Source organism: Callospermophilus lateralis, unplaced genomic scaffold (assembly GCF_048772815.1).
Source record: "Callospermophilus lateralis isolate mCalLat2 unplaced genomic scaffold, mCalLat2.hap1 Scaffold_189, whole genome shotgun sequence".
NCBI classification, from domain to species: domain Eukaryota; kingdom Metazoa; phylum Chordata; class Mammalia; order Rodentia; family Sciuridae; genus Callospermophilus; species Callospermophilus lateralis.
This window is the reverse complement of record NW_027512911.1, coordinates 1,795,521-1,808,749: the sequence shown is the minus strand read 5'-3', so window position 1 is coordinate 1,808,749 and position 13,229 is coordinate 1,795,521.

Genomic DNA, 13,229 nt, shown 5'->3' with positions numbered 1-13,229 from the left:
AAGAAGTCTCATGAAATGAGCAGTCAAAAACAAGTAGGAATATATGTGTTCTGAAGCAGGAAGTGATTGAATGTGTTACAAATGTCTTTAAATTTGTGAACTTGTGGATGAAATGTACATTTTATGATGTACAAAAACTGAAGAAATAGAAATGTACCAGTGTTGAATAAAATTGAACGTCAAAATACACATCATGTCCCATAGGAATCTAGTAGCATTGATGTTAAAGTGGGTCAGTTACTGTAGAAATATAAGGATTTGTTTGCACCATTCACTGAAGTAAGTTTTCAGTACTAGAAAACAAATATGTATTTCAGGTGGATGAATGTTTCTGAAAATAATCTTATGAAAAGTTGATTATAAAACCACATACATGAACATTAGTGAATTTAGGGAGTGTATAATAAGACACATGTATTTCATATTTTGAAAAATCTAGAGTGTATATATATATATATATATATATATATATATATATATATATATATATATATACACACACACACAAATACATTGGAAAGTAGAAAATATATGCCAATCAAAATTCATCATGAAATATATATCATCCACAGATCCAAAAATATTAATTTTACTGAACATGGATTTATGTATAATGTTGCTCAACTAAAAAGCTCACTCATAGTTTGAATTTTCAGTTCCAAAAGCATTTAGGAGGAGTGATTTCTTCTCATACTTTGTATCTGCCAAGTTAGCCACCTCACAAAAATGTACATGTATTCCAGGTAGGATTTTGTATGTGCATATAAAAATACATGTGCTGAATTGGCTACAGAAAATGGGAGACAGGAATTCACATGTGTGTTAACTTTAAAAACACATGGAGAACAATTTCAAGAAAAAAATTGACAAGATTTATAACTCCTACCCTATATCATGCAAAAGGCAAGACCAACTATTCACCATGCCTCCTCTGAACTGCTTGTATTTCTATTCTGTTTGGGTTATTTTTCTCCATCATATTAGGATTAGTAGTCAGAGTCTAGTAGGGTATGGGTTAGTGTCAGAGTTTCAGTATTACGAATGAAAAATTGCAAAATGTATCCAATGTGTATGTAAATATGTGCTACACAAAAATCTTCCCACTCTTATCCAGAACAATGTCTTGACAATACCTTCGCCCCAAGTAAGAAACAATTAGAGGAAAAGAGTCAGAAATTCCGTGAATACATATCTGGAATGGAAAACAATCAGGAGTTCACAATCTTGGAAGTGGTAGAGGAGTTTTCAAAAGTAAGGGACAGGGTAAACACTCCACAAAAATGGAATTCTGCTGGCCTAGAGACTTCTTGGGAAACTCTCTGTGAGGTTGGGCACTTGAAATATATGTTGTTGTCAGGAGCTTTAGCTTCCTTTCTAGTGAGACCATAAAAGCTGGGTCTGCATCTATGTGACCTGGTGGACATTGTTTCTTTTTTTCCCAATGAACATGAGGCAGCATTGCTGAATTCTCCCTTTGTAGGTAAACTGTGGCCCCTGGGGGCTAAATGTCTCCCCATGTGGACTGTGAAGCCATATGGTCATCCTCTATTTTCGTGGTGTTTTTTGCTGCTGCACTGGAAGTTTGGTACTTGCTTCACGAAATACAAGGAGTTTAAATGGAACACAGTACGGGAGGGAGTTCTGTCACGTGTGGTGAGTCAGGGTCTACAGGAGAATACAAGAACCAAGCTTCTATCCCACATAGCTTGCCCCCTTGACTATAGGAACCTGATTTTGAACAGCGTCCTGAAACCTCTCCATATAACAAGATGCCTTTACATATAAGGGTCTGCTGGTTTGACCATGTCAGTGACAAGCCATTTGGAAGCCAATGGCAGATCCACATGGCGCCACCACAGATGTTTTATCACACACCTTCCCACCATTGCTCTAGGCCCACTACTCAGCAGGATCCAACTTTCTGGCATCTCTGTTAAACACCATTTTAATGAAAACCAGTCAATCAAGGCACTGTCTGGTATACTCATTGTTGGAAAAAGTATAAACGGCAGCCATACCCCAGAGAAAAACCCCAACATGGCGCCTAAGGACTTCTTCCTACCTTCTTCTTTTCTGAAGTGGCGCGAAAAGTTCCCGCCCGGGTGAACTCTCCCACTGGTGCCAATTTCAAATCTCGCTGGCGGGGAACCTTAGCCCCAATGAGAACTAACTCCTGGGCTCCGGAGCTGATATCTGAAAGAACTTGCCAATAAACAGGTTGCCTGCCATTTATCTAAGTCCTTTCATCTCCTCCTTAGTTCTATATAAGCACACAGCTTTTTGCAATAAAATTGGAATTCTCCCGGCGAAGTGCCTTTGAGTGGGGAGTTCTTTCATTCTGGTGCCCCGTTTGAGGATACGGGTGAGCTCTTTCCAACAAGAGCCCCGTCCCCCGTTCCGCCCAGACACTCCGTCCTGGTCCGCTCTTTTCAGACGCCAGCTTCCTGCACTCACCACTGATCTGATGTATGTAAGCTTCCCCTGACCCCGGCTCGCCAACTTCCTTCGGGCTACCGCTAGTTTTGTGACCCTGATCGTCCAGCACACTCTAGACGCCCGGTAGGGGAGAGGGAATTCCTCCCACCAAGACCTTTACTGGTCACAGTGGACCCTCTAGTGATCCGTTTCCCTTTGGGGCATGAGGGTTCTGAGTTTACACTAGAGGCTCTGTGGTTTTTCCTCCTTTGCTGCCACTGCTGCTGCCGGCTAGATTTGCTGTTTCCTGCAGGGCTGCTGTGTCTGGCTGAAGCTGCCTCTCTGCTCAGGGAAAACTGAACTCCCGTCCTAGAACTGCATTCTGCTGGAGCTGGAGTTCTGTTTTCATTACTGACTTCTTCAGCTGCGTTCGAAAACTTTCCTGACGTAAGGTTGCCCATGGCTCCAAACCCATTGGGTCTTCCAGATCGCACTTCACTGGTGACGACCAGGTAGTACCCTCTGTATTTCCTCGCGACAGCTGGTCATTTGGGGGACACCCACGTGACCCCCATTCTCCCTGAATTTCCTGGAAGCCGTTCCAGCTCGGGTTTTCTCTTTGTCTCTCTCGCTTACTCTTATTCTCTCTCTCTCTCTCTCTCTCTCTCTCTCTCTCTCTCTCTCTCTCTCTCTCTCTTCCATCTCTCCCTGTGACAATGGGCACTTCTTCATCTGTACCTGAAGCCTCACCTCTCAAATGTTTAATAAAAAATCTGGTCACACTCTCCCTCACACCAGACATCAAGCCCAAACTTTTAATTAAATTCTGTACCCAAGATTGGCCTCCATATCCACTGGATAATGGCAATCATTGGCCTCCAGAAGGCTCCTTAGATCCAAACCTCCCCTGGGACCTTTTTAACTACTGCCAGCGTCTGGAAAAGTGGAGGGAGATTCCCTGCATTGAAGGTATTAGCCTTCCCACACAGCACCTTGTCTCTGCTCCTCCTGCCCTCCCCGTCAGGTCCTCCTTGCTTGCAATCCCCTCTCTTTCCCTACTTCTACTTCTGACTTCACAGATTCTTCCTCATTCAACCCAGCAGATGAACCCCCACATTCTCCCCAGCCCCATCTGCCCCTTCTCTTCTGCAATACCCTCCTCATCCTCTGCCTGATTCCATGGATCCTCAGCCTTCCATTTTATCACCCTCCCCTCCGTCCTCTTCTGCCTGCTCCACTTCCTCCTCTTTCAAAGAGACACTCCCTTCCCCTCCCTCTCCTTCCTGTCCTCCGCCTGCCTCTCTCAGTCCTCCTTTTACCAGGTCTAAAAGACTCCTTCCCACCCCTAAGACAATCGCACCCCTTCGTGAGGTAGCTGGTCCCGAGGGTGTCATCAGAGTCCACGTGCCCTTCTCCAGGTCAGACATTACTCAGCTAGAGAGCAAGTTAGGCTCAATCACCACTAAACCCACCACTTACATTCGGGAGTTTCAATGGGTCCTGCAAGCATATAGCCTCACTCATCATGACATATACATGCTCTTGGCCAATACACTTCTCCCCGAGGAAAGGCAATGGGTCTGGGAGCTAGCCCAAGCCCATGCTGATGAAAATCATAGGACCAATCCTGACTACCCCACGGGCTCTCATGCTGTCCCAGAGCAGGAACCCTATGGGATTACAACACCCCTGAAGGCTTACAGACTCATGACCTTTTTACATCCTGCCTCTTGGCGGGCCTGAAAAAGGCGACCCACAATGCTGTTAACTTTAAAAAGGTGCAGGAGGTCATTAAAAGGAAGGAGGAAACACCTTCAGAATTCCTGGATAGACTAACCAAGGCCCTTCAACACTGCACATAACTCGACCCAGAAACCCCTGATGGCCGTCATCTCTTAATGACATATGTTCTGGCCCAAAAATACTCTGACATTAAAGCCAAGCTTAAAAAGCTTGAACAGGGCCCTGCTACTCCTCAGACCGAAATCCTCACTGTCTCTTTAAAGGTTTTTCATGGTAGAGAGGATGAAAGTGAATGCCGTAGGAAGAGAGCTGAAAATGCCAAATTCCAAATGTTGGCCCAGGTCATTCAGAGAAGGCCATCACCACGCCGTCCCAATGTGACACCCCCTGGAGCTTGCTTCAAATGTGGTAAGGATTGTCCTTCGCCGAGAACACCCTACAACCCCTGCCCAACATGCCATCAAAGGAGACACTGGGGGGAAGACTGCCCAACAACCCGGAAGGGAGGTTGGTCAGCCACCCGGCAACCTCAGCCTCTCTTGGGCTTGGCAGAGGAGGAATGATGGAGCCCTGGGCCTTCCCTCCAGACTATTACCATCAAGAATCAAGAACCTAGGGTGACCTTCCTGGTGGATGGACGCTTCATTACCTTCCTTTTGGATACTGGTGCCACTTTTTCGGTCTTGAGGGAGTATTGGGGTTCTACCACACCCTCAAAAACTCCTATTGTCGTGGTAGGAGGTAAACATATTTTCCCTCAAAATCCCTTTTGTCCTTCACTCACTCCTTTCTCGTTATGAGCCATTGCCCCATTCCCCTTCTGGAAAGGGACATACTCTCACTATTAAAAGTCACCATTCACATATCACCCCACACCTCTCCTACCTCTCATTTCCTCATGATGTTCCTAGGGGCAGATACACCTCCTCCATGCACTCTCCCACGACTATCTAAACCAGTTAACCCTGAGTTTTGGGACACAACTACACCCTTTATGGCTAAATGCAGTCCTATTCATATTGTCTTACTGGACCCTTCAAGATATATTAGTCAACCATGATATCCACTCACAACCACAGCCTTCCTCGGATTAGAAGCCATCATCCAGGATTTATAATGAAAGGGGTATCTTAGGCCTACACACCCATTCTGGCAGTTAAGAAACCTAACGTGTCCTACAGGCTGGTTCTAGACCTTCCCCTTGTCTACTCCTCTGTGGTCCCCATCCATCCGCTAGTGTCCAACCCTTACACCCTCCTCTCTCAGATCCCTGCCACTACTACCCACTTCTTGGTTCTAAATTTGAAACATGCATTCTTTTCTATTCCCTTGTTCTCAGAATCTCAGGATATCTTTGCTTTTACTTGCACTGACTCTCACACCCGCCATTCTCATCAGCTTACCTGGACTGTCCTCCCACAGGGATTCAGGGATAGCACCCATCTCTTTGGCCAAGTTCTTGCCCAGGACCTCACATCCTTTCACCCGACCTGTCCTGACTCTACTCTCCTTCAATATGTCGATGACCTTCTTCTATGTAGTCCCTCTGGGAACACTCTCAATCCCACACTGCACAGCTTCTTAATTTCCTAGCAGACAAGGGAAATAGGAAGTCTCCCCACAAGGCCCAGGTTTCCCAGTCTTCTGTCACCTTTCTTGGTTTTTGCCTTACACCCAGAAAAAAGGAAATAACACTGGATAGGAGGCAACTCCTCTCTGATCTTCCAGTGCCCCATACAAAAGCCAAAATACTATCATTCCTAGGACTAGCAGGTTATTTTAGGGCCTGGATCCCAAATTATTCTCTTCTATACAAATCCTGTATGAACTAGCAAAGGGACCCCCTAGTGAATCTCTTGCCTCCTCCCCAAACTACCACTTGCGCAGGCTTCAGCAACTTGTCTTAAAGGCACTTGCCCTTCACCTTCCTGATCTTTCAAGACCATTTCATGTATATGTCCATGAAAAAGGGAGGCAAGAACTTGGGGTCTTAGGTCAAAACTATGGGCCTACATTTGCACCTGTGGCATATTTGTCCAAGCAAATTGACCCTACCATCCGTGAGTGGGCCCCTTGCTTAAGAGCTCTGGCTGCTGGACAAATTTTACACAAAGAAGCCTCTAAGCTTACTTTTGGGGCCCCTTTAACTATCCACTCCCCACATCACTTGAAGGATCTTTTAGCTTATAAGGGCTTTCAAACCCTTTCTCCATCCAGAGTTCTGTCACTCCTCACTTCCTTTCTGGAAAACCCTAATATTACTTTCCTCCCCTGCTCTGCACAGAACCCTGCCTCACTGCTCTCAATGACTCCCACGTCTAACACACCAACTCATAATTGGTTGGAAACCTTAGATGATTTCCTCCCCTGTCATTCTTCCATTTCTGAGAGACTACTAGCCAAGCCTGACCTTATCTGGTTTACTGATGGCAGTTCCTTTAGGCAGAATTGCACTCATTACTTTGGATACACTGTAGTTTCAGCCACTGAGATTATAGAGGCCAAAGCTCTGCCTTCAGGAACTACCAACCAGCAGTCTGAACTTATAGTAGCCACTCGTTCCTGCCTTCTAGCACAAGGCAAATCCCTAACCCTTTATACTGATTCAAAATATGTCTTCCATATCTTATCCCATGCTGCAATATGAAAGGAGCGAGGCCTACTTACCACCAAAGGTAATGTGATCACTAATTCGGCTCTTATAACCAATTTGATAAAGGCCTCCCACTTACCCACCCAGGTGGGTGTTGTCCATTGTAGGTCTAATTAGAAGGACGTCTCTCTTATCACTGAGGGTAATGCCAAAGCTGACCAGGCGGAATAAATGGCTGCTACCACTTCCAATGATGGACCCCCTGGGGGACATATAATGGCCACTTTAGACAGCTCATCTGAAGCCCCTACTTCTTCCAGTAAGAACAAGGATCTCTTCAAGTTCCTTCATACTCTATTCCTTTCCAATTCTCAGTCTTTGACCCTCTTTTTACAGAGCTTCTTCTCACTCACCCTCTCTGACAAAGCCATGCTACAGAATATAGCCTCTAATTGTCAGATCTGTCAGTGGACCAACACTTATACTCCTTTAAGGCCCAAACCTTTTCCTTCCCACCAAGCCCGGGGACACATTCCCACTGCTGACTGGCAGGTAGACTATACCAACATGCTCACAGTATGGCGCACTAAATACCTCCTTGTCTTTGTGGACACTTTCTCTGGTTGGATTGAGGCATTTCCCACTTCCAATAAAACGGCTTCCACTGTAGCTTTAATCTTACTGACAGACATCATCCCCAGTTTTGGTATGCCCACTTCTCTACAATATGACAATGGCCCTGAGTTTATTTCTAGAATCACACAAAAGGTCTCTCAAGCCCTCTCCTTCAAGTGGCATTTCCACTGTCCATATTATCCACAAGTTTCAGGGAAAGTGGAAAGGGTAAATTGTACTCTAAAGGAAGTCCTTACCAAATTGACAATGGAATTAAACTTAGACTGGGTCAAACTCCTTCCCTTGGATTTGCTTCGAATCAGAGCTCTCCCTAAAAACCATCTTTACTGTCTCCCTTTGAGATAATGTATGGAAGACCTCTTATACCCCCTGGGTTGGTCATTTCACAAGGACCTCTCACGCGAGATTTGTCTTTGCCTCTTTTGTATCATCTCCGCTCGGAACTCTGGAAATATCAGGACTGGCTTCATCCGGACCCAGTGTCCTCTCCAAACACTCCTCCCTTAACACCTGGGAGTCTAGTCTATTATAATACCCCAGAGGAGAAAGGGACTCTTGCCCCAAAATGGGAAGGCCCCTATCCTGTCATTCTCTGTACCCCCACTGCCGCCAAACTCTCCTTACCAGACAACCGTCTAACTCCCTGGATTCACATTTCTAGGTTGAAGCCATATCACCAGGAGGCCCCACCTGCTGACGACAGGACCAACCCAGAGGAACTCCAAGAATCACCTCCTGAACCTCCCCTTAACTCCTGCTCTCCACACTCATCTCACCCATTTAAGTTGCGGCTCACACAGTGTTCCATGCAGCCCAATTCCTCTTAAAAAAGTCACAATGGGCTCTCTCAACACCCTAATCTTCTGTAACTGCTTGTTTTTTGTGCTCTGCTTATTTTCTGTGCTCTATCGGGACTGGTCTTTACCCTCCTCTCCTACCATGTATTTATTCACTCTTCAGGAACGATACTCAGAACATGGCATGTAGAAGGTCCGTGCAGTGGATGCAACTACTTGCTTCATCCACAACTGCACCTCTATTTCCCTAAAATTGTCACCTTCAAAGACCTTCGTCCCTGGTAGCTGGAACTGGCTTTTCATTTGCTTCCTTTTTGATCAAACAAAAGACTATTGTCATTGGTAGCCTGAGATATATAATGGGTGCCCCTATTGGTCATGCAGGTTCCATGATGAACATGGTAGCTATTCTTACCACTCACTTTGTTACCCTAAAGTGTGGACTTCTAGTTACCTAAAGTGGGATAAAGTCTCTTTATCTGATAACAATGGATGGTATACTTTAGATATACCTGACCCCAAGGCCAAACGTTGGGACTATGTTGAGTTTGCTGTCTATGCTCGGACAACCTCAGCCAGACCCACAGGGTGGATGACAGTTGGCCGCACCCTGATTATGCCACCTAAGGCAACCATCCAGGTAGTCGAACACATTAAGGAGTCAGAATCAAAACTTTTAGATCTTATCCATAGCTCATCCACAAAGGATTCAGACCCTTCAACCCCCTCAGGTCCCCCTGACACATGGCTCAATTTGTTACACCAATCTCTTCGATTATTAAACTCCACCCCTCTTTTTGTGCCTCCTTCTCAGTGCTTTCTCTGTGCTTCACTTAGTCCCATTAGCGGCAGGAAATATTTCAGCAAAAACCTACAATTTCTCTAAGAAAGGACAACCCCTACATGTGACACGTATCCCACTGTGGGAAAGTTATTTCACCAATACTTTATTTGCTTTCATCTGTTTCCACCTGCCAATAATGAATCCTTTACCCATTTGTTCCTTGAGCTTAAGCACCCAATCGAGCCCTGCATTTATGCAACCTGGACATTTCCTCTGGTGTAATGGGTCTTTAAGTACCTCAACGATCAATGTCTCTGGCACCTGTTTCTTGGTTACTGTAGTTCCTCAGCTGTCTTTTTATACTCCCACCGAATTCCGACAGTTGGCCCTACCTTCCTGAACCCGTAGGGCAGTCTTTCTGCCGGTTCTGGTAGGCCTCACTTTAACAACCTCAGTGGCGCGTCTCGGACTCTCTGGTGGAGCTATAGGTGATGCTCTATGGGCATTCAAAGACCTGCAACAAAAACTGCAGGAAGCACTCGATACCACTGCTGAGTCTCTGGGCTCCTTGCAGCGCCAGGTTACTTCATTGGCACAAGTGGCTTTAAAGAACCAAAGGGCAATTGATCTTCTCACTGCAGAAAAAGTGGGTACATGCCTATTCCTCAGAGAGGAATGTTGCTCTTATGTTAATGAATCTGGGCTGATAGAAAAAAATGTTGTTAAATTGCAGAAATTATTGACCAAATTGCTCAAACCTAGCTCCTCCAATCCCATAACAGGGTTCTTCCAATCCTATCTTGCCATGTACTTACTACCTATCTTGGGGCCCCTTATTGGGATGCTCCCTTTTTTTGCTCTCTTGCCATGCATAATGAAGTTCCTTCAAACCCAACTGCAAAAAATTTCTAATCAAAATTTCAACCAGCTTTTGCTTAGGCACTACCATCCTCTGATGACCGATGAACCCCTAACATCTCCAAGAGAACAGTTCACTCAGTGATAAAGCTCACTACCAGGCACGATGGAATGCAACGTACATCAGACAGCGGGAGGCAACGAGCTTGGAGAACCTCTTAATCTGCCATCCTGGATTCATGAGTCTTTATGACCTTCTAAGCTTCCTCATGGCCCTTGGCCTCTTCTATGTCAGTCCCCCAACATGGAACTTCTGCCAAAAATTGACCTTTGCTTTAAATTTTATCTTCATTCTGTTTTTATTCGCTCTGATATTCTTCAAGTGCTGGTGACGCCATGACCAGGCAATGCTTCCAGTATTTCCTAGAGTCTCTGTTACAGGACCAGTAGCTGATACCAACAATCTCCTCCATCCAGGACTTGTTTCATGCCATCGACAACTTGTGGCATCAGGGAACTTTCATAGACTTTACCAATACTGAAGTAGCTATCTATACCACTGGCTTTTATTTCTGGCTGCCATGATATCCCCAGACCTGGCCCCCGAGCATTTGTCCACTTCCCTTTCTAGGCCCCACAGCACCCCCACACAGCAGGCAGCAGCCAGAAATGACAAACAATGCCCCACTTTCTAAGAAAACAAAAAGGGAGGAATGTTAGGAAAAGTATAAATGGCAGCCATACCCCAGAGAAAAACCCCAACATGGCACCTAAGGACTTCTTCTTCGTACCTTCTTCTTTTCTGCAGTGGCGTTAAAAGTCCCCGCCCTTGTTAACTCTGCAGCCAGCGCCAATTTCAAATCTCACTGGTGGGGAACCTTAGCCCCAATGAGAATTAATTCCTGGGCTCCGGAGCTGATATCTGAAAAAACTTATTCTCAGAACATGAGACCAAATCACAAACCCACAACCACACCCACAAAGGCACCTCCTTCCCCCAAGTAGGTCTGTGAATATTCGGAGTGTTCTCTGACTGCTGGGCCATACTATGTTCCTCCGAAATGGCCTGTCTTGTCTCAGATATGGTCTCCTTGGTCAACTCTGTGAAGTTGACAGGAACCAGTGGTGAGCCACTACCTTCTTTCTCAGGAAAGGCCCCTCTTCAGAGCTCTCTGGCATTTGGACATCTTCAAATCAGTAGGTACCAAGAAAGACTGACCCTCTCCTTGGTAAATCCAAACAAGTGAGACAACTGGGACTGGGACTGGGACTGGCTCGGGGTGCCTGGCTTCCTGGATCCCAAGTTCAGAGAGTTCCAACACCAAGGAAGTGAGGTGAGGTCACTTCCTTCAGGAACTGAATGAGGTCACTGCCTTGGCAACCACTTTGTTTTAGCAGTTGCTTCTTATGGTCCCTTTAGATGGAGGCTGCCCCTACTTCCTGTGACCCTTTCATAAGTTAGAATGGGATATAATCCATAGGCTCTCAGGAACAGCTCTCCAAAAGGCCTGGTTTGGTCCGTCTCCTGTACATTAAGAAGACAGAGGCTGATTCAGACACCAAACTTCATCCTACCAGGTTGTTTTCCATGGAAGATGACTTTTGCTCTCTCAGGTCCTTCATAGCTGCCTACATCTTCTCCAGGGATCATTTCTGCACATACCTTTGAGGTTCTCATCAGGTGGAAGATCCAATACATTCCTGTATTGTAAGACCAACACTGTCATTGCTTTTCTGTAAAGTTAGATTGAGGGAACAGTGTATGGTTAGTGTTAATAACATTTTCAATTTTGATTAGGAACCATTCTGCTCGATGAACAATGGTATTGGGAACCTGTGATATTTATAAGAATATAGAGGTGAAATATATGAACGAAAAGAGAAATCTAAGTAAGATTTGAAGCCCAGAAGGTCATTGGGTTCTTGATTGGGATACTTAGCATTGAATTACGTTCTGCACAGATGTCTCAGATAAATCGATATACAATGGCATAGGACCTTGTACCTTGGATGATTGAATGTAGAAGAGAACATCCAGTCAAAAAGGGATAGTCGGTAGGATTAGGAAGACAGTAGGTAGATTTAGGAAGAAGAGTGAATATAGGATTTGGACCAAAGTTTTTTAGCAATAGGGTTTCGGTTAGAGAGTGAATGTTAGTGACAGCACATGTGAAGATTCAGTCACAATGATGAACTGGGGAAAATATGTAGGAAAGCAGATATCAATAGACACATTACAAAACCATTCAAAGTGTAAAGTGAGTGACAGCTTTAGACGTATTCAAAGGGTTGAGTTTGAATATATAATCTTTGGAAGAAACAAATATGTAGTCACCAATAGGATTTTCATTTGAGATCATTAGGCAACCTGGACATGGATGTTTTTAGTAATCCAGGATCACTTTCCATTTAGGTATGGTACAATCATAAGTGAGAACTTTGCTTTTTCTGTTCAGAATATTACTGTGATAAAATGTATATGTAGATCAGGTTACATGTATTTGTTCCACCATTTCTGGGAGCAATATTTTGAAGACGTATAAATTAGTATTGGGGGTACAAAGAGGTGTACCCTGTGTCTATGAATATAGAGATAATACATGAATAGACCATACTGTGAATAAATAATATAACTGGTTCAACTTTAAATAATGGATTGAATTGATATCTGTAACTAAGTAAGAAATCTTATATTGATATACAATCATTCTTTCCAACCACTTATACATTTAAAGGTAATATTAGGGTTATGGTTTATCATGACGGGTGTTTTGCTTCAAATATGATAAAGGAAATCGAAAATAATGTGTTTGGAAAGAAGTCTCATGAAAAGAGCAGTCAAGAAACATGGAGGAATACATGGGTTCTGAAGCAGGAAGTGATTTGAAGTTAAACAAATGCGTATAAGTTTGCTAAATTGTGGATGAAATATTTATATATCCTCTGATGTGCATAAACTGAAGAAATAGTAATGTTCCAGTGTTGAATAAAAATGAACGTCAAAATGCACATCATGTCCCATAGGAATCTAATCTACTTGCATTGATGTTAAACTCGTGTCAGTTACTGTAGAAATATTATGATTTGGCTTTTTTTTTTTTTTGGTGTTATAATACAATTTATTTTAGTACTAGCATGCCACAGAATGTAGAGGAAGGAACAATGGATTATTATTATCATTGTGATAATTTAAGGTTTTATATCACATTAAGCTATAATATGGCATAATATATCTTATGAATTAGAGAAAAATTTTTTTAAAAAACCTATTATTTAAGGACCATATGCACTGACAATTTAAATGGCTTTCTCGTGATTTCAATTTCTATCAATTGTGTATTAATTGCCAAATATTTATTTTAGTACTTTTCATATTCATAATTGATATAAAGTCAATTGTTTA